This window comes from Monodelphis domestica, chromosome 1 (genome assembly GCF_027887165.1).
Source record: "Monodelphis domestica isolate mMonDom1 chromosome 1, mMonDom1.pri, whole genome shotgun sequence".
Classification (NCBI taxonomy): domain Eukaryota; kingdom Metazoa; phylum Chordata; class Mammalia; order Didelphimorphia; family Didelphidae; genus Monodelphis; species Monodelphis domestica.
The window spans coordinates 388,190,887-388,211,531 of NC_077227.1; the positions used below are offsets into that span (position 1 = coordinate 388,190,887).

General features: G+C 39.6%; 1 protein-coding gene across 1 annotated transcript in view; it reads left to right on the forward strand.

Annotated features, from left to right (window-relative positions):
* The first annotated feature begins 380 nt into the window (after positions 1-380).
* The window catches only part of CPLX2 (complexin 2), an 82,818-nt gene continuing 62,553 nt past the window's right edge, over positions 381-20,645 (forward strand). The window contains exons 1-2 of the mRNA XM_007474100.3: positions 381-961; positions 8,869-8,965. The gene's annotated coding sequence lies outside the window, so the exon portion shown is untranslated. The remainder of the gene's footprint in view (positions 962-8,868; positions 8,966-20,645) is intronic.

Genomic DNA, 20,645 nt, shown 5'->3' on the forward strand with positions numbered 1-20,645 from the left:
ATGATCTTTAAATTTTCTATCTACTCCAAAACTATTAGCCTTTCTCAATGTCTATTAGTGTAACCTTCTTTCCCACTTCTAATTGGGAAATTAAAATTGACTATAGAATTAGAATATATTAAAGATAAATGGACCCTCCAAATAAGAATTAAAAGCTGAGTGTAGCCTTAGAAAATAAACCCCTAGAACACAGAATTAGACATTTCAAGAAAGTCTTGAAAATTAACAAATCCTTTTTTTTTTTTTTTAACAAGGAAGAAACTGAGGGCTGCAGAAAGGAAGTGAATTGTCCAAGATCACACAATCAGCTAAGTGACAGATTTGGAACACCAACCCAAGACTTGGGCTTCTCAATTCATTGCCCTTTCCACTGTTATGCTGCCTTTTGTCTAACACCCTCTGTATTCAAGAAGGGGAGCAGTGCCTTTGAGATATTGATTTCAATGATCTTCTGGAACTGAAATTAAGAACTCGAATAGAATGCTATCCATACCCCTCCCACAGAAATGACCTTTCTGGCCAACATACTGGGGCTAATCCTCGCTCCCCGTTCCACCCCACATCAGTGTAGAAGTCTGTATACACTACAAGGTGGATGAGTGACCCGCTGACTCCCTCTCTATCTTGCAGCCACAGCTGCTTGCTAGCTCACTCATTCTCCCTATTCTCCCGTTTCCCTCCCCTCACCCCTCCCCCTCCTCCTTTCAGGAAGCCTGGCTCACCCAGGAAGCAGGGCCGCCTGAGAGCTGAAAGCTTCCAAGCCTAGGAGCCCGGAGGAGAGTCGGTACGGACCAGAGCCCCTGTTTGGTACTCTCCTAGTGCACATGTACTAGCCCGGCTCCCCTGCAAGAGGGAGCCAGTCACCACGGAGCAGCAGGAGAACTGAGACGGAAGGCAGAAGCGCGAGAAAGAAAGCTGTGTTCCAGCCGCCGAGGGTGGAAGGAGCCGCAGCCTGCAGCAGGTTGGTACAGTACGGTCTTTGTTGTGAATCGTCCATCTCTCCTCCGAGAGTCAGAGAGAATCTAGTCCTAGGCCCTATTCAGCTGGAGCACGCTCGCTCAGGCAGCGCCCTGGCTCACAGGCTCCCTTCCCTCCTCCTTTCTGGTTCGCCCCGGGTCAGCACCAAAACAGAGGACAGCTCCTAGTTCTGGCCTCCTTGGTTCAGCACCACTCTCATCCTGGTCTCTTCAGTTTAGCCCCACGCTGGGAGATAGCTCCGGAACTCCGCCGCCACTGTCATCTTCTTGTGAGTGCAGAGCTTTTAAACTAGAGTCTCCATAGGTTCAGCACAATGGTGAGGGACAGCTCCCAAACCCCGGCCTCCCTAGGTCAATCCAAGTAGGCAGACTACTACCAAGCCCAAGATCACCAAACCCTAGGACAACTCCTGTACCCCAAGGCCCCCGAGCCGCAGCAACTGCCTCAGCCCCTTAGCCGTGCTGGTCCTGTTGCTCAGACAAAGCAGAGCCCGGGGGACGCTGTGGTCTGCCACTAGATAATGGGCCCCAGAGCTATGGAGCCTCTCTAAATCCTCGCCTTCTCTCCTTCCTCCCCAGAGGAATGTCCCAGTCAACACCTTGTGTAGACACCACGGGCCTTGGCTCCCCCAAGCTATTAATAAACGTGTTTCTACGTCAGAATTTGTTTTGGTTTGGAAGCGTTTTCTGTGGTGAGGAGTAGAGGAGGAAATAAAAGGACAGAAGAGTGTTGTGCCGGGGCTGGGGATCAGGCCGGGATCCTTTAGAAGTGGGAACTAGGTCCGGGAGGACTAGCCCCCCAGGTCTTTCAATTGCTCTTCCAGGGTACCAGAAGCGTGGTTTCCCGGAGCGCTAGGCCTGGGGCCTCAGCTGGGGAGGGGCGGGGGGATGAAAGGGGCGGGAGGAAACCGGTGGGGAATGAAAGGGAGAGATCCCTAGCAGCAGATCTTCTTAAGGTCTCCAGCTTTAAGAATTCACCCGCGGACTGGAACTGCCAGCACCCTGTACTGGCCCCTCCTAGAACATCCCTCGAAAGTGTGAGGCCAGAGAGTTTGCTAAGGGGATAGGGAAATCACTGAGAAGCCGCCTCTCGGGTAGCAGACTGCCTCCTGCTGCTCCTACGCACCCACCGTGCATGCCCCGCCCCCTGAACAAAAAGGAAGCCCTTACCACCTAGATCTGATCTGGAAGCACTGTTAGGGTTTGTCCCGAATGTTTTTAGATAAGAGCTTTGTTTTCCTTTTCTTTTCTCCCCTTTTTCCTTCTTTCTTTTCCTTCCTTCCTTTTTTTTCCCTTTGGTTGTTGTTGCAACGAAGGTAGATGGGAGAGAACATAGATTTTTGTTCATTGAAAAAAAAAATTAAAGCTAAACTGAGAATGTGTGAAGCCAGGAAACTATAAGCAGCCAGGAAATGGGCCCAACATTAATGGGGAAAAGACTGGCTGATTTTTTCCCCTAGGCTTTTCCTGGTTTGTATCAGAACGTGAGGGCTGGAAAGGACCTTAGCCAATAGTATACAAAATATCAGCATCAGAAAGGACCTTCGAAAATAGAATATTGGACATCAAAGGCTTCTTAAAAGATAGAATTTAAAAGCTAAAAATCATCTTAGGATAGAGAAAGATAAGATTCACTGTGTCATACTGAGTAAATCATTTAACCTTCCTCTGCTTCAGTTTCTTCATCTATAAACTAAGACCTGTCCTACTACCTAATAGTAATGTGAAAATCAAATGAGGGGAAAGAAATACACACATTTAAAAAACTGATAAATTCTATACACAAATAAGAGATTGTTGTTGCTATTTTTATTGGGTTCACCCTCTAAAAGCCATTCCAGATCTAAAGCTGTCCCAAATGATAGTAACAATTAAGAGATTTTGTGCAATCAAATAAAGAATCCAAAAATACAAGGACAGGAAAGAACCTTAAGAATCATTCAGTCCAACCCCTTCATTTTATAGTAGAGGGAAATGGTGCCTCAATGGAGACCATGACTTATTCAAGGTCATACATAAAATTAATTGTATAACTAGGACTAGAACCAGGAAATCTCAGTGCCTAGACAAAGGTCATCTCTATGTCAAAGAACCTCAGATTTAAGGTTTTGTTGATTGTATTTTCAAGAGAAGGAAACCTGTTTAGAGGAACTGCTTTGGAAGAAGCAATTTATCTGAGAAAAGATCTAGAGATTTTATTGAACAACAAGTTCAATGAGTCAACAATGTAATATGGTAGACAAAAAAAAAAGCTAATAGAATTTTAAACTGCATTAAGAGAAACATAATGACTAGGTCTAGGAAAGTCAGAGTTGTACTGTACAGTGACCTATCAGGTCATATCTGATAAACTGTTCCGCTCTGGATCCTACATTTTAGAAAAGACATTAATAAAAATGTAGGGTCCAAAGAAGGACCTCTAGATCATTATTTATGAGGATTGGTGTTAGATGTTAAGCCTAGAGAAGACTTGATAGAAGCATGTATTTGAAGGACTGTCATGTGAAGAGGGGTGAGATGTGTTCTCCTTGACACCAGAAAGTAGACAGAGGAATCCTGTGTAGAAGTTTCAAGATGCATATTTATGCTTAGTATAAGGAAAAACCTTCTAACAGAGCTTTCCAAAAGTAAGACTAGATCATCTTGGGATGTAATGGTCTCCTAGGGAATACTCTTGGACAATGCTGCAGAGGTGTCAAACTTACAGCCTCTAGGTACAAAATTCCTAAATTTAGGTGGTACCAGATTAAAATATGTTTTGGAAATGTTTAACAAAATAAGTAAAAATACAATGCAACATAGATAATGTGGATTTGTGGTTTTCTAAGTTGATATGTGGCAGCCATCTGTTTCTATTTGAGTGTGACATCTTAGTTGCTGGAGTTCTTAGTCAGTTTTAGTTTGAACTAGCAACTTCCAAGATCTTTTCAAATGAAGATTCTGTGATTCTGAAAAGAAGAATTTGCCTCTGGAGAGAATAGTTTCCTGCTCACTCTATTAGCAAGAGTTGGAATGTCCTTTCTGTGTATTTTATAAAAGAGACTTCTGTTCAAAAGCAGGTTGAACAAGATGACCTTTGGACCTACTCCAATTCTGATATGCTATAATTAAAACTAGTATATTTGGAGAGATATCTTCTTGAAGGCTCTTATTTTTAAAGTATCTTTTTGGAGAAGTCAGGACATGCCTGCTGGTAGGACCATATTCTGTGTGGGTACCAGACAGAAAATGAAGCACACATGGGATTAATAATTCAGATGATCTGAGCCCTCTGGAGACTATCTTCCATCAGTTTTCTGCCTCACAAATAAGTCCACTACATCCCTGCCCTTATTAGTGGAAGCATTTCTGTTTAAGACCCACCGACACACGCACACACATACACACATATACACATTTAGTAGGCATATTTTCCCAGTAAAGTAGAAGAGTTGTGTCCTGAGGGCAAACAAGAGCAATTTTTTACCTGACAAGTAATATTCAAATGCATTTCAATCCTCAATCAGTGGGTTAGTGCCTTTTTGCAAGGCTAGTTTGAAATTTGAAGTACAGGTGGTAGGCAATCAACCAAAACATGAAATAATGAGGAAAAATGTCACATTCCAATAAAAATATTCCTACCCTCCCTCACCTACATCTGAATTGTGCAGGCATGGCTTTGAAAAAGGAAGTTTGAGTGGTATATGATTTTTAAAAAGCCCTTGACTTGGGGTCAGAAATTTGAGTTTGGTTTGAGTCCTTATTCTGCCATTTACTTGCTGTATGCCATATGCAGATCATTTTCAAATTCTTGTGCCTCAGTTGCCTCACTTGTAAAAATGGGAATAACAACTCAGCTAAGTGGCTCAGTGAATAGAATGGAATCATGGGTAGAAGGCCTGAAGTTGGGAGGACCTGGGTTCAAATTTGACCTCAGACACTTTCTAGCTGTATGACTCTGGACAAGACATTTAATCCCAATTAAGCCCAATTGCCAAATGCCCAGTCTCTTCTGTCTTAGAATTTATACTAATACAGAAAGCAAGGGTTTAAAAAAAAAGAAAGAAAAAGAATGGGGGGGGGGGGTTTGTTACTCTTGGACTAACTACCTCACAGGTATATAATGGAAAGAGGTTTTATAAACCACAAAGTGCTATTGAAAGAGGAGCTATGGATTTATGGCCTGTCTGAATCAAAAGAGATCAGAGAAATTATCTAATCTAATCTTCTTTATTTCAGAAATGGAGAAACCAAGGCTCTGAAAAAGAGAAGGGACTTTCCCAATACCACACAATGAGTCACTGACAGTGCCAGGAGTAGAACATGGGGTGAAAGAGTCTTTCCACCCCTCCTCATTGTACAGAAGAATCCCTCACTAACATTCTGTTTTTCTTTAATTTTCAGACCTCAGAAATATCATCCCTGCTCATCTCTCTAGCCCCACCTCCAGCCCTGAGCCTTGTGAAATTGCAGGTTTTTCTTCCTTGGTCACAGACAAAAGCTCTCTCTGGACCAAGGTGTTTAATGAAATGCATTCAGTCTAGGCCCCAGAGGGACAATTGAATTCTCAGTTCTGTCATGTTGGAGGGAAGGCTTTTTTTCTAGTGAGGAAATTTGATATCTATAGTGAGTATGGGGGATCCAGAACTTGCCAAGTTTTGAAGCCCTCCCACATCTGAAGTGACCTTTCTTCAGCCATTTGACCAGGGTACCCTCAAAATATTCCACAGTTTAATGGATTTAGCTGAATTCTCTTCTTGGGACTAAAATATAGGTGGGAAGCAAATCTTTGTTATATTAATTTCTCAACCACTGAGTTATTAATTTTGTATTCCATATACACATTGATTTTTTCATATCTACTAGCTTCTTCCTTGATGCCTACAAATACATCTAGCTCTCTCCATTAAAAAAAAACCTTCATGCAACTCCATATCACTCCAAACTATCATCCTATATCTATCCCCTCCCTTTCACTTCAAAACTCCTTTAAAAAGCTTTCTACATCAGTGACTCCACTAGGTCTCCTCTCACTATGTATAATCTGGCTTCCAACATAATTACTCAATTGAAACTATTCTCTCAAAAGTGACCAATGACCTCTTAACTGCTAAATCCAAGGCCCTTTACTCAGTCTTCAACTTCCAAGACTTTTTGGTAGCCATGGACTCTGTTCACCATGCTCTTCTCCTGAATATACTTCCTTCATTGGGTTTTCATGGCTCTATTCTCTCTCCTCAGTCTCCTAGGAGGAAGATATGTGCCATTCTTTAAAGGTGGGCATACTTCCAAACTCTACCAAGGCCTATATATATATATATATATATATATATATATATATATATATATATATATATATATATATATATATATATATATACTCTCTCTCTTCCTGAGCTCATCAGATCAAATCAATTCAACTATTATCTCCATGCAGAGCATGGCCAGTCTATACCCCAGCTCTCGACTGACTCCTGAGCTCTAGGTCCATTTCATCAACTACCTATTGAATTGACTGTCCTATAGACATCTCAAACTCAGCATATACAAAAAATAATTCACTCCCCCCCCCAAAGTTACCCTTCTTTCAAACTTCCTTATTTCTACTGAAGAAACCACCACCCTTCTAGTCACCCAAGTTTACAGCCTCAGAATCAACATCAGTTCTTCCCTCTCACTTCTCATATTCAAATGAGTTACCACATCTTCTTAATTCTCCCCACATCTCATATTCATCCTCTTCTCTCTACTCACAAGATGATTAACCTTCAAGCTCTTACATCTTATGTTCTCAAGTTCCTTCTAACTTTGAAATTCTATGTTGTAAGGTAGATCTGATACTCATCCTCTCCTATCAGGACTATTTTAATAGCCTCCCTATGGCAAATCTCTCCTCTCTCCAATCTGTCTTCCATATACTTGCCACTGAAGTATTTCTAAAGCTCAGGTGTGACCACATCATTTCCCTGCTTAAAAATCTCCTGTGGCTACCTGTTGCCTCTAAGATAAAATGCAAACTTTTCTATTTGGCATTTAAAGCCCTTTATAATCTGGCTCTGACCTGATTCTCTAATATTATTGAACATTACTTCTCCTTTACAAACTCTACAATCCAGTCCAACGTGCAGTTCCATTTCCCATGCCCATGACTTTACACTGGCTATCTCCAAAGCCTAGGAAAGTGATGGTGAACCTATGGCAGAGGTGCCAAAGATGGCACACAGATCACTCTTTGTGGGCACCTGGCTACCCTGGCTACCCTGCCCTCTTTAGAGTTCATTACTAGAAATGCAGAGGGACTCAGACAGAGCTGCTCCCCTCCCTCTCCAGCCACTCCCCTCCCTTTCTCTACACTTGCTGAGGACATTCCTTACTTCACCTGCCCCTCCACCCAGCAACCCAATGAGAATGTCAGCACTTGGTGGGGGAGGCACAGGATATGGTCTCTGGAGTGAATGAGCAGAGCAACTGGTCTGGTGGGGGAGGGGGGAGGTCCAGCACTTCATCTCTAAAAGGTTTACCATCACTGGCCTAGGATATGCTCTTTACCTCCTAGAATTCCCACCTCTCTTCAAAGCTCAACTCAAGTGTTACCTCCTAGATAAGGTCTTTCCCAATACCCCATTTACTGATGCTTCCTGCAAATTTCTGCTTGATTGTACACCTAATTGATGTAGAAGAGATTTTGTAATACATGAGGAACAGATTTATATTTTGTAATGTGAAAGGAACTCTAGAATATAGAATGCAGTAGCAAGAAGAGACCTAAGAGATTATTTAGCTCAACCTCCTAATTTTATATAGGAAGAAAGACTTACCAAGTGAAGGTTACTTTCCTAAAGTTACACAGTGAATTAATGATGTGGACAATAACACTGGTAGATCTTGTGAACATCGGGTCAGTGATCATTCCATTATACTAAACTATTTTCCTAAAATCATCCAAATAGATTTCCTTTTTTTAGCCCTAGGAAAGTGATGACTAGGGACAATAACTGCCTCCAGTGGGCAAGGAGCTAATATCTTTTTATGTCCTAGTTGGGTTTGTCTAGTAGAAGGTGTATAAAAGTATGGCAACTTCATGCCACCTTCAGTTGCAACTTAACACTTAGTATAGCTAAGTAGGCAGTGCCAAGATTGCCAAAGCAAGGGCTGTGAATGTTGCTAGGACACCGTTTAGGAGCAGTCAGGTACCAGAAGGCTGTGATCTGCTCTCCTGAGCTTCTCCTTGGAGCTACACTGGTCCCACAGGATGGTATCACATGATAACTATCAAGAGAGGTGAGGTCATGATAAAATCATTGAGTCCTCATAGACTCATGTCCTACCGGAGTTCAAAGGGAGTTTAGAACAGAGAATGTTAGATCCTAGAATGTTTGGGTTTAAAGGGACTTTAAAATATAGAACATAGACTTTCAGGCCTTAGAAAGACCTTAGAATGAATTTAAGGAATGTCAGAACTGGAAAACACCTTTTTTAACATAAAATGTCAAAGGTAGAAAAGACATTAAAATGTAACTATCAGAACTAAAACCCATCTTGGAATACAAAACATAGAATTTCAAAATGAGAAGAATCCTTTGAACACAGAATATTAGATCTGGAAGGGACCTTTTACATACAATTGAATCCAATTCTTTTATTTTCTAAAGGGAAAAACTGAAGCCCAGAAAGACAAAATGACCCAAGTCATCAGATCTAGCACCTTTGACTTTACAACCAAAACTCGGGTCTTAGGTCTTAAGCTTTGGGCTTAATTTCTTCATCTATAAAATTAACATTTTAAACTAGATGACATCTGTGATTCTTTCCACCTGTAGATACATGACCTGGGATCTGAGCCTGAAAATTTGAAACTAATTTGTATAGAAGCTCCTTTTATATATCCTCTCTCCTTTATTTTCTACTCTAGGGGTTTATGCCACATCTGACATGTACAGACTGAGTCGGGAGCTACTGTGCTAGTCAATTTAAGGCAAACACAAACCCAGCTGAAGCCAAGAGCAAAGGTAAGATCATTTTCCCACTTCATGTTCTAACTTTTCTAGAAGTACTCCTCTCATTAGGCTAGTTACTAGCAGCAGAAGGTAGCTTCTAGGGAAAGGAGAATATTTTCCTACTGTGGCCCCAAGTAACTAATGCTATCTCGTCCCAAGACTGAGATGCAGATTGATTAATTAACTCCTTGGATAGAGAATGAAGTAGGCAACTCGTATGAAGGGCTATCTAGATATGGCTGGACAAGAGTCCATATGAAAATGAGCTAGATGTCTTTAATGGCTAAAAGATGAATGAGAGTCAGCCATGTGACTTTTTACCAGAAAAACTAATATAATCATAAATTTAATTACTAGAAAGTGTCTGGATCAAGGGAGGTGATAGTCCTGTTGTCCTTTGACCTAGCCAATTATATCTGAAGAAGTGTGTACAGTTCTAGGGACCATATTTTAGGAGGGACACTTACAATATGGAGTACATACAAAAGAAGACAACTGGGATGATGAGGGGGCTGAGAACTATGTCATATGAGAATCAGTTTAAAGAATTGGGGATGTTTAGCCTGAAGCAAAAAAGTCTTAGGAAGGACATGATCACTGTCTTCAAATATATGCAGGGTTGTCATGGGGAGATGAATTATACTTTCTCAATGTGACTAACAGGGGAGAACTAGGACTAACTTTAGAAAACTACAGGAAGATTCCTATGTCTCATTGAATGTAATTTAATTCTTTACTGGAGATGCCCCACCACAGTGAGTACGCCCCTCTTTGTCTAGACAAGTGAACACAGATATTGGCAATGAATCCAGAGGGCTTCTTTAAGACCAATCCTCATCTGCTCAAGCTTGGGACCCATTAAGGACCCACTGACCTAGAACACTGGTAGAAGGAAGAACTTCCTAATCATTAGACCTGTTCAAAAATGAAAGAAATTGCCATGGTAGGTATGGAGCTCCCTATTATTGGAATAGTTTAAACAAACAGAAGATGATCCCTCTCTTGTGAATGTTCAAGCAAAGGATTCATCCATTGGATAGCAAGTTGGTCTATATGTCTTCTAAAGTCCCTTACAACTCTAAGATCCTACGATTCTGCCTGATGCCCCTCAGCAAAGAGGTGATAGCTAATATGTACAGAACAAGGTGCATGTATATATGTATATATATTTGAGACATGGTAGATTTGTTGTATTTAGCTGAACTTAATTGTTATAAGGATGATTGCTGTTTCTGGAGAGGGCAAATCATTGAGAAATGATCATGATATTTAAAGAGAAAACATTAATAAAGCCCTTTAAAAAGGAAAGAAAGAAAAATGAGTACGCTTTAACATGCAGCAAAAATATTGCGAAAGTCACATGTTCACTAGTAATATGAATTAAATACTTGTGGGAAAATACTTTTTTTTTTTACTTCCAGTGATAGGACTCTTTATATAGTCATTGAAAACAATTGTTGGAAAATTCTTCCTTACATATAGTAGGTGCTATGTAAATGTTAGTTATTACTGGTTGTTTTTGTCACATTATTACTGAGCAAAAATTTGCTTTACTATAATCTCCAATCATTCATCCTAAGACAATGACTCTTCATATCAAGTTTTTAACATTTTTTGTGTCATGGACGCCTTCCCAAGATAATGTTTTTAAATGTGTAAAATTAAAGATTTGGATTACGTTTAAATGTATAAAATTAAAGATTGGATTACAAGAAAAACAATGATATTGAAATAAAGATGTAATTTGGGGGGCGGCTGGGTGGATCAGTGGATTTAGAGTCAGGCCCAGAGATGGGAGGTCCTGGGTTTGAATCTGAAAGACACTTCCTAGCTGTGAGACCCTGGACAAGTCATTTTAACCTCTTCTGGCTTAGAACCAATACCCAGTATTGATTCTAAGACAAAAGGTAAGGGTTTTTTAAAAAATAAAGATGTAATTTTTCCTATCCCAATTCATAGACACCCAAAATATATCCACAGACTTCTTGGTAGTCCATCAACTCCATGTTAAGAAACCCTTATAAGTGGGTCCAAAGTTTGAACTTTTGGAGATTTGTCATAAAGAAACCTCAGGATTCATTATGAATAACTTGTGCTCACTTGTCCAATCTCCAGAAAGGGGCTTCCCCTTCTAAGGTGGCACAGTCCCAGGAAAGAATTCAATCATCTTCAGTGAAAACATTATTTAAGCAACCATTATGTGCAAGGCATAGTATTATGCATTGGGAATATCAAGACAGATATAACAAAGATTCTTCTCTGCAGGAGCTTACAATATTATGAGGGGAAAAGCAAGTGAACAAACAACTATGATAGAAGTAACTGGTATAAATGCAGATGAAAAATCCAAGCAAAGTGCTAGGAGTATTTTAAGGTGGGAGGTATCACTTTCAAAAGAGGAAGAATGCAGGAGTCAGAGAAAGCTACATGGAGCTGGTAGCATCTGATTTGATCCTTGAAAGAATGAAGATAGAAATAGGAAATAGAAGAGAATCCATTCTAGGCAAAGGAATGGTTTAGACAAAGAGATAGAGATTATAAAGGACAGGACAAATAAGAGTAGTCCACTTGGGCTGGAATATAGAGCACATGAATGCAAGCTGTGGGTGATAATGTGTGACAAGTATGTTGAAGCCATATGGTAGAGGACCTTGAATGTCATCATAAAGCATTCTGATTTTATTCAGAAAGCAATGGAGAGCTATTAAAAGTTTTTGAGTAGAGGAGTAGGATAATCAAGACATTGCATCAGGATACTTGAGCCAGAGGGTAAAATGAACTGAAAAGAATAGAGACTGGAGGCAAGGGACTTTTAAAATTTTATTAAAATAGCTCAGGCAGGAAAAAGGAGATGAGAACCTAAAGCAGAATGGTTGCAGTGAAAGAACTTTGTTTCATCTGCAACTGAGCCTTCAGCTCAGTCTACTCCAGGCTGTCCTCCAATATGGGAGAAGTGGAGGACAAGAGAAAAGAGGGAAAGGATAAAAAGAAAATCCTGCATGGGCATGGATGACAAAGCAGGTCAAATAGGTCTTTAGAATTGGGGTTGTTCCATGTCTTTTGAAACTATTGCCTAAGCATTGTTTATTTCCTGGTACTTCTTTCCTTGGCCACCTACTAAACCCAAGGTTTCCCAAGGGGCTGTGCTCTTCTACTCTGGTGTTAAAAAGGCTTTGAGGACATTTCGGTACTAGTTATATTTCCATTCTAAAGAATTAATGGAAACACAACAGAATGTCAAAGGTGGAAAGCTCCTTAGGACTTGGAAAGTCAGAGCTACAAGGAAGCATGGAACTGAGTCCACAACCCCTTCAGTTCACAGTGGAAAAAAACCCTAAAATTTGCTTTCGGTCCCACAGCAAGTAAGGGTCAGAGAACTAAGATCTTATTTCAAGATCGTATTTCAACTCAACAAGCATTTATTTAATTTCTTTTTTTAATTATTTATTTATTCAAGTGCCTACTGTGCACCAGGAACTGTTCTAGGTACTAGGGATACAAAGATAAAATAAAATGGTTCCTGTCCTTAATCAGTTTACATTTGATTGCAGGGAGTAGCACATACACATATAAGTGCAATATATATATATGTTATATATATAAATTTCCTGGAAGAGGGTACAGGTCTAACATAAAGGTCAAGTTGTTATTAATAGAACAAGCATATATTTGAAGGATAGGAAAGAGTATGTTGGGACACTGAAGGGAATGATGTGAAGGAACAGGGAATGGTGATCAGAGAACAAAATTCTTAGCCTGGTCAATTTGGAAATTTTGACTGGAATAATAGGTGCACATCCTTCATAGTAGCAAATGTAATAATGATTTGATTATCAGTCCTTGAGGAATAGGTAGAAGGGGAAGAAGATTTTAAGTCTACAAGTCCTTCAAATGAACTACATACATCTCCTACTACACATAATGTTTCTATTATCAATATACATCAAAAATTTGTGAGGCTGTTCAACTATTCATTTTGTGTTTTGATTTCAAAATTCCCTCTCTCTTTCTCCCAAAAGTATTCCATCCCTTCAAAACCCCTAGACCATCATTGATGGCTTTTGCTGATATATTTCCATCCCTAAATATTGATTGGCCAAATTAGTCTGGAAAATACGGTTTCAACCAAATCAGGATTTCAGGAAGAAGGAAAGTGACTCTTGTCAGAACAAGAGAAGTGGGAGAGTTTCAAGAACTAGAAGTATCAGGAAAGAACTAGTGGCTACTAGTTGAGGGTTTCCCCAACCCCAAGACTCTGGGCATACAGCACCCAGAAACATGAAGCTAGGAAAGATAGTCAAACACATGATCCAAAAAAATGTTTGTGGGCTGAGAAGCTAGGACTCAAATTTAATAAAAATGGAGCTTATTAAGGATAAATGCACAATCCTATATTTGAATTCAAAAGATCTGCTTCACAAGTATATGAGGGGAAGGCATAGATAAATTCCTGGGGAAACAACTTCAGATTTTAAGTGGGCATGAGTTAATGATGTGACATGGCAGTCATTAAAGCTAACTTGATCTTAAATTTTTATCTTAAATAAATTTTAAATTAAAAAAATTTAAAGTTCTTAAAAATATTGCATTCATAGTGGAAGGCAGGAAGTGGTAGTCCTATTATCCTCTGCCTGGGTCAGATCATATATAGAGGATTGTGCCTAGTTCTAGACACCCTATTTTAGATAGGGCATTAGGAAATTGAAGTATGTCCAGAGAGTGAGGAGGTACTGGAAAGTAGGCATGCCTTGGACCAATATTAGGGGAACTTTTAAGGACAGGTCAAAATAGCCAGATTGGTAAATCAACATTAGTCACAAATTCTGCTGCCCATCACACTGAGGGAACCTCAAGAGTAGTTCCAAACCATTTTTCCAAAAACAGTAACCTTGAAATAAAGGTCAGATAAAACTGGGCAGGGATAGAAAGTAAGAGGGAAAAGGGAAAAAACATTGGAAAAGGGCCAAGGATTTCTGGCAGCTCTTCACAAGAACTGAGCTCCCAGGACCAATTCTGGAAACCAATAGAGTGGGAAAGGCTTCCTTCTTACTTCTGCTCCTCTTCTTCTGTCTCTCTCCTTCTCCTTTTTCTCCCACCTTCCTATCTCTTATTTCCTTTCTTAACTCTTTATCCTTCCTCCTTATCTGCTCATTTTCTTCCTTCTGTTTAACTCTTCCTCTCACCTTTCTTATGTTCCTTTCTTTCTCCTCTTCTTTCCCTTTTTTCTTTTCTCCTTTCTCATCCTCCCATCATATCCCTCTTTCTCCTCTGCTATCCCCTTCATTTCCCCCATCTTCTTCTCTTTACTCTGCCTCTCTCTCCTTCTCTCTCATCTTTCTTTCATTTTATTTTCCCCTTCTTCTCTTCCCCTACCTTTGCCTCTCCTTTCCCATATTTTCCTTCTCCCTTCCTTTCCTTATCATATTTCCACCTTCCTTACTTCTCTTCTCTTTTCCCTCTTTTCATCTCCTTTCCTTCCAATTTCATCTAGTCTCTCTCTCTCCTCTTTTGTGTCAGTGATCTACAGGAGTCACTCCCAGAGAAGATAAGAAAGGTAGGAAGGCAAGAAAAAGGCATAAAGAAGGCTCTTTCAGCTTGTATAACCACCATTATACCAGAACCTGGAGATTTCCCATGTTTTGGAACTTGGGAACAAACCTTCAGTAAAGGACTGAACAGAATATCACATACCATTCCTAGTCCTGGCCATTTGTGTCAGACCTTAACCTTCCCCAGTACAACTACTCCCATTGCATGAAAGGGATTTATCAGTAGAACTATGCTTTGAAGGATAGGTATGGCAGAAAGTACATTGGATCTGAGTCAAAAGACCTAGGTTCTTATCTGCCATAAAATCACTATGTGACCTTGAACAAGTCCCTTTCCTGGTCTGAATCTATCTTTCCCTCTACAAAATGAAGAAGTTGGACTAGTTGGTATCTAAGGTCCCTTCCAGATATAGCAGTCTATGTCTCTCCAAAGATATCCTGGTATTTGGGGGAAGAAAATTTTAAGATTAGAGGGCAAATGGGGATGAGTGTGATAAGAGTCTTAGGTGTTTCTCAAAGGAAAATATCTCAGTTGATTCTCACTGAAACCAAAGAATATGAACCAGAAATAAGAGAGCAGGAAATCAGGACTCAAAAAAATTAAATGATTTGCCCAGCTAGTTATATGTCAGAGCCTAGGTCCTAATATATGAATGAAAGGTTTCTTCCCTTCCATTCTAGAATCTCAAAGCACTTCACATTTGCTACATATGTATAAAGCCTACTTTCCCAAAGAGAGAACAAATATAAGAAAATTGAACTGAACAAATATTAATTATACTTGCTATGTGCCAGGCACAGTGCTTAGAACTAAGAATATAAAGATTAGAATTATAAAGGCCTTGCCCTCAAGAAGCAAAACCCATTTGGTGTTTCCTTGGCAGAGATACTGGAGTGGTTTGACATTTCCTTCTCCAGCTCATTTTACAGATGAGGAAACTGAGACAGATAGAATTAAGTGACTTGCCCAGGAGCACACAACTAGTAAGTATCTGAGGCTGAATATGATAGATGAGTCTTCCTGACTCCAAACCTGGTATTCTATCCACCTCACCACTTAGCTGCCTGGCACATAATAGGTATTTATTAATGTTGATTAATTCATTGATTCAATCACTTTCACAGGGAGAAAGGGAGGGAGGAGTCAGGGAAACTTTGAGGGGAGGGAGAAGAGAGAGAAGCAGGGAAGGAAAAGATATAAGAAATCCATTCCAATCATTGATGGTATCTGGGGCCTGAGTGAAGACACAGTAATGGGAAAGGAAAAAATGAGAGTGGGGAACAGAAAGTCATCCTCGTTAGCTGGACTGTAGAATCCTGTAAGAGAAGTAAGTAGTATGAGATAACGCTGCAGAGGAGGTTAGAAACAGATCATAGGGCACCTAGAATGACAGTCAGGAGTTTGAACTGTCTTTATTAGGCAATGAGGATCAACTGAAGGCTAGAAATGAGATCTGCTAAGGTGCACCCAACAAGGTGGTGGCCTAGCATGGCTCTTACTTACCCTGAGTGGTTGCTCTCCCTTCATTGACACAGCCTCCTCCTCATGGTGAGTTTTCCATTCCACCCCCATCCTAAGGGAGCATAATCAAGGGGCATAGTTGTAAATTTGTTTCTTTAAATAAAAGGCCCTGAGTTTCCTACCAAATAGTCTTTTAGGAGATGAAACGAAGCCAGTCTTCTCCATGCCACCCAGTATTTAGCACACAGTGAGCCACATATTTGTACAGAGAACAGGCATGTATATAGAGATAGAGATAGATATAATCTCCTCTCCAGATGGGAGCTATTTCTGCAGGTGACTCACCAGCACTGAAATCCACTGAGGAATTCCATCCTGCATTCAAAGTATCCAAGTTGCAGTCATTGCAAAGCTGCTTTTTCCTGCGTGGTAGGGGATTTTGGAATATCCCATAAACCTTGTTCTAAACTGAATTGTGTCCGTCTCCTCACCAATACCACCACCTCTCTCTCCCCTCTCCTAGAATCATAAATGGAAAGAGTAGAAAGGAAGCTCAGTTTATAAAATAGCTAGAAGAAATATCAGAATAAAGAACACAAATGTCAGAGGTGAAAGGGACCTCAGAGAACATCATCAACAGAGAAGGAAACTGAGGCCCAGGAGATTGAATGGTTTGCCCAAGATGGTATAGCTGGGACTTGCATGGAATTTCTATCCCTAAGTTCAATGCTTTTCCCACTTTGCTACCATTATTATTAAGAATGTTGATATATTTATATAATATTTTGAAAGATAGCCTGGCTTAATGGATAGAGAGCTAGCCTCTGTACTAGGCTAGGATCCAAGGCTCCCCTTCTCCCCAGTGAAATGTTAGTAAATGTTTAACAACCTGCTCATTGAAAAAATGTACCCATGCACTTTTTAATTTAATCTGCATTATTAATGCAGATCAATATTAATTATTAATCTGCATTATTAATTAAAAATAATCAACCTGAATTTTCTCCATCACTTTCTTAAGTCTCAACAATCAACAAAACAATAACCAAGCCTTGGTTTTACAGCATTTGCCAGTTTCTAAGGAATAAATGCTCTCACTGAAAATTTAACAATCTGCTCCTGAGTCAGTATGACTAGGGTCCAGCATACCCCTCCCACTCCCCATACCTCCTTATTGGTGGTGTTCTCCTGAAAAAGTCACTTAATTTCTCAGTGACTTCACAATTCTCTAAGACCATGAGTGCCCTGGTAGCCTCTGATTTTAATTAGTTGAAGAAAGAATCACAGATGTCTTTCACAGACAAAATACTTTACAATTTTTGTATGCATTCTCTAATTTGAGCTAATATGTTAGGTAGATCATAGATTATCACCACCATTGTACAGATGAGGTCTACAACTAAGACCTAGAAAGAAATGACTTCTCCAAGCTCACACAGCAAATTAGGGGTAGAGTTCAAAATAATAGCCAGACCTCTTGACTCACGCTGTACTGTTTCTCTACTTTGTATTTGTTGTTGGGGAGGGGAAGGGCAAGAGTATCCTGAAACTAGATTATAAGAGCTCTGGAGAGCTAGTTGTTAAATTTTCAATGTGAGCATTTATACCTTGGAAGTTGGTAAACACTACAAATAAGTGATTGATTTATTGTTTTATTGATTGCTGGACTGAAGAAAGTGATGGAGAAAATATTAACAATGCAGATTTAACTTAAAAGTTCATTGACCTTTTTTTACACATATACTCAAAATCCAGTTGTTAAATATATCCAGTATATCCTCTGGAGGATAAGGGGTCCAGAATTGTTACTTCTTTGCTGTGAAAATCGTCCATCATTATAGAAGTCCCTTCAGAGATACAAATGGACAATTCATCTATGATTTATAGGTTTGAGTTGCCAAAGAGACACAGAGATTGCCTCACTCCAACTACCCAGTCAATCAATTGATCAACGAATGTTTATTAAACATCTACTATAAACCAGGCCCACTGCTAGGGGCTAAAGATACAAAAACAATAAATGAAGCAATTCTTTTTTTAAGATCATCCCCTTCACTTTTAATTTTTAAATTATTTTTTACTTTTTAAATTTTTATTTAATTAAGAAAATTTTTCCATGGTTACATGATTTATGTTCTTTTCCACCCCACTCCCATAGCCAGCAAGCAATTCCACTGGGTTTTTGCATATGTCATTGATCAAGACCCATTTCCATATCATTGATAATTACACTAGAGTGATCGTTTAGAGTCTACATCCTCAATCATATCCCCATTGAACCATGTGATCAAGCAGTTGTTTTTCTTCTGTGTTTCTGCTCCCACAGTTCTTTCTCTGGATGTGGATAATGTTCTTTCTCATAAGTCCCTCCGAATGTCCTGGGTCATTGCATTGCTGCTAGTAGAGAAGTCCATTACATTCAATTGTGCCACAGTGTATCTGTCTCTGTACAATGTTCTCCTGGTTCTGCTCCTTTCACTCTGCATCAATTCCTGGAGGTCGTTCCAGTCCCCATGGAATTCCTCCAGTTAAGTGAAACAATTCTAAATGTCAAGAAGATCACATCTAATTGGGAGGGACAACAAGTATATACAGGATAAATATAAAGAGAATAAAAACAAAGGTGTTTGGGAGGGAGGGTATTAGCATCATTTTTTATCAGAGGTAGAACTTGAATCCAGGACTTCCTGGCTTGTTATATCTCCATCATACTAAGTTACCTTTTATATAGTGGTGGTAGTGGAAGTAGTGGTGATCTTGGTAGGGTCATGGTCATGGTCATAGTGTTGATCAATGGTAACTCATTTGTTTAGTGATTTCTGGTTAGTATCATAGACTGTCTAGGGGGCAGCTGGGTGACTCAGTGGATTGAAAGCCACACCTAGAGATGGGAGGTCCTGGATTCAAATCTGACCTCAGACACTTCCCAGCTGTGTGACCTTGGGCAAGTCACTTAACCCCCAATGCATAGCCCTTTTTGCTCTTCTGCCTTGGAACCAATACATAGTACTGATTCTAAAATGGAAGGTAAGGGTTTAAAAAAAAAAAGACTGTCTAGTCAAACCCCTAGTCCCAATGGGGAAAATATGGGGTCATACAGCTAGTAAGCAGCAGAGCCAATACTCAAACCCAGGTTCTATCTTACTCTAAATCCTGTGCTCTTTCTACTTTACCACAAAGTACTTTATGTAAATTCTATAATTTGATCCTCCCAATAACCCTATGAGAAATATATGGCAGAATTTATTGCTCTCGTTTTATAGGTGGAAAAAATAAGGACAAGAGGGGGATTGTCTTACCCAAGGTCACATAGTAGGCAGTAAGACAAGATCTCAGACCCAGATCTTCTGTTTCTATTATCTATTATCTTCTATTATCTTGCTAGGGTCTTACCTAGGGACCATAGTGCTCTCTTTTAGATGAAAATATTTCCCTCTAGAATAAGGGATTTTTAATCTGGTCCTCATCAGAGGTAGATTTCAGGGAATCCACTTGGATAGAGAGAAAAAAATTACATCTTTATTTTCACTAACCTCTAACTGAAACTTATGATTTCCTTCAATTATGAATGCAGGAAACAAAGCATTATTCTGAGACAGACTTTATGAACTTTACCATAGTACCAAAGGTACTATTAGCAAAAAAAAAAAACAAAGGTACAATTAGCACAAGAAATCTAAAACAGGGAGCAATGAGACATTAACAATCAGTGGAGTGTAAGCTCGTTGGGGGCAGACTGTTTTTGCCTTTATATCCCCAACAGAATCCTAATAAACCTTTTTGAATTTAAATTAGCTTTATAGGTGAACAAATATAAAGTTCAGATTTAAAGATGTTTGCTCACAGCCACACGGTACAAATTAATGTTCCTTCAACCCTTCTCATCATACCCTCCTTTTGAGATTCAGAAGCTCATTGAATCAGTTGTCTAGACTCTACACCTTCTGTCCCTATTTCCACATCACTAAATCCCTTCTTTGACCTTTGATGTTCAACTTCTATCCTTACTATCACTGAGAGTTAACATCATGTAGATTCAGAGTTCCAACAAGGAACCCTTCTTCCACAATGGCCAAATTCTATTTCTGTATGTGGTGGGGAAAGAAGTCAGAAATTGCAAATTAAACATTTTCCAAGTCCACTATTAATCAAAAATGCAGGCTATTTAATTCCCTAACAAAACAAATGGGTGGGCAACATATAAACTCTAGAACCCAATAATTATGAAGTGAAACTACACTGAAGAAGTCCTGTAGAACTCATGAGTGACCATAGGTGATAATTACATAATCAGATTACATAACAACATAATCAAATTAAAGCAGCAAATTCTTAACCTTGAGTCTCTCAGGTGGGGGAAAAAATACATCTCTTTTCACTAACCCTTGATTTTCCTTATAGTCCTATGTGCTTTATTTTATGCATTAAAAGCATTATTCTGAGAAGAGGTCCATAGACTTTATCAGGCTTCCAAGGGGTCCATGATGCAAAAATATGTGGGGGGGGAGGGGAGTGGCTAAGTGGCTCATCAGATTGAGAGCCAGACAGAGATGGGTGGTCCTGGGTTCAAATCTAGTCTTAGATAATTCCTAGTTGTGTGACCCTAGAGAAGTCATTTAACCCCCATTGCCTATCCCTTAACACTCTTCTGCCTCAGAACCAATACCAAGAAGATTTTCTA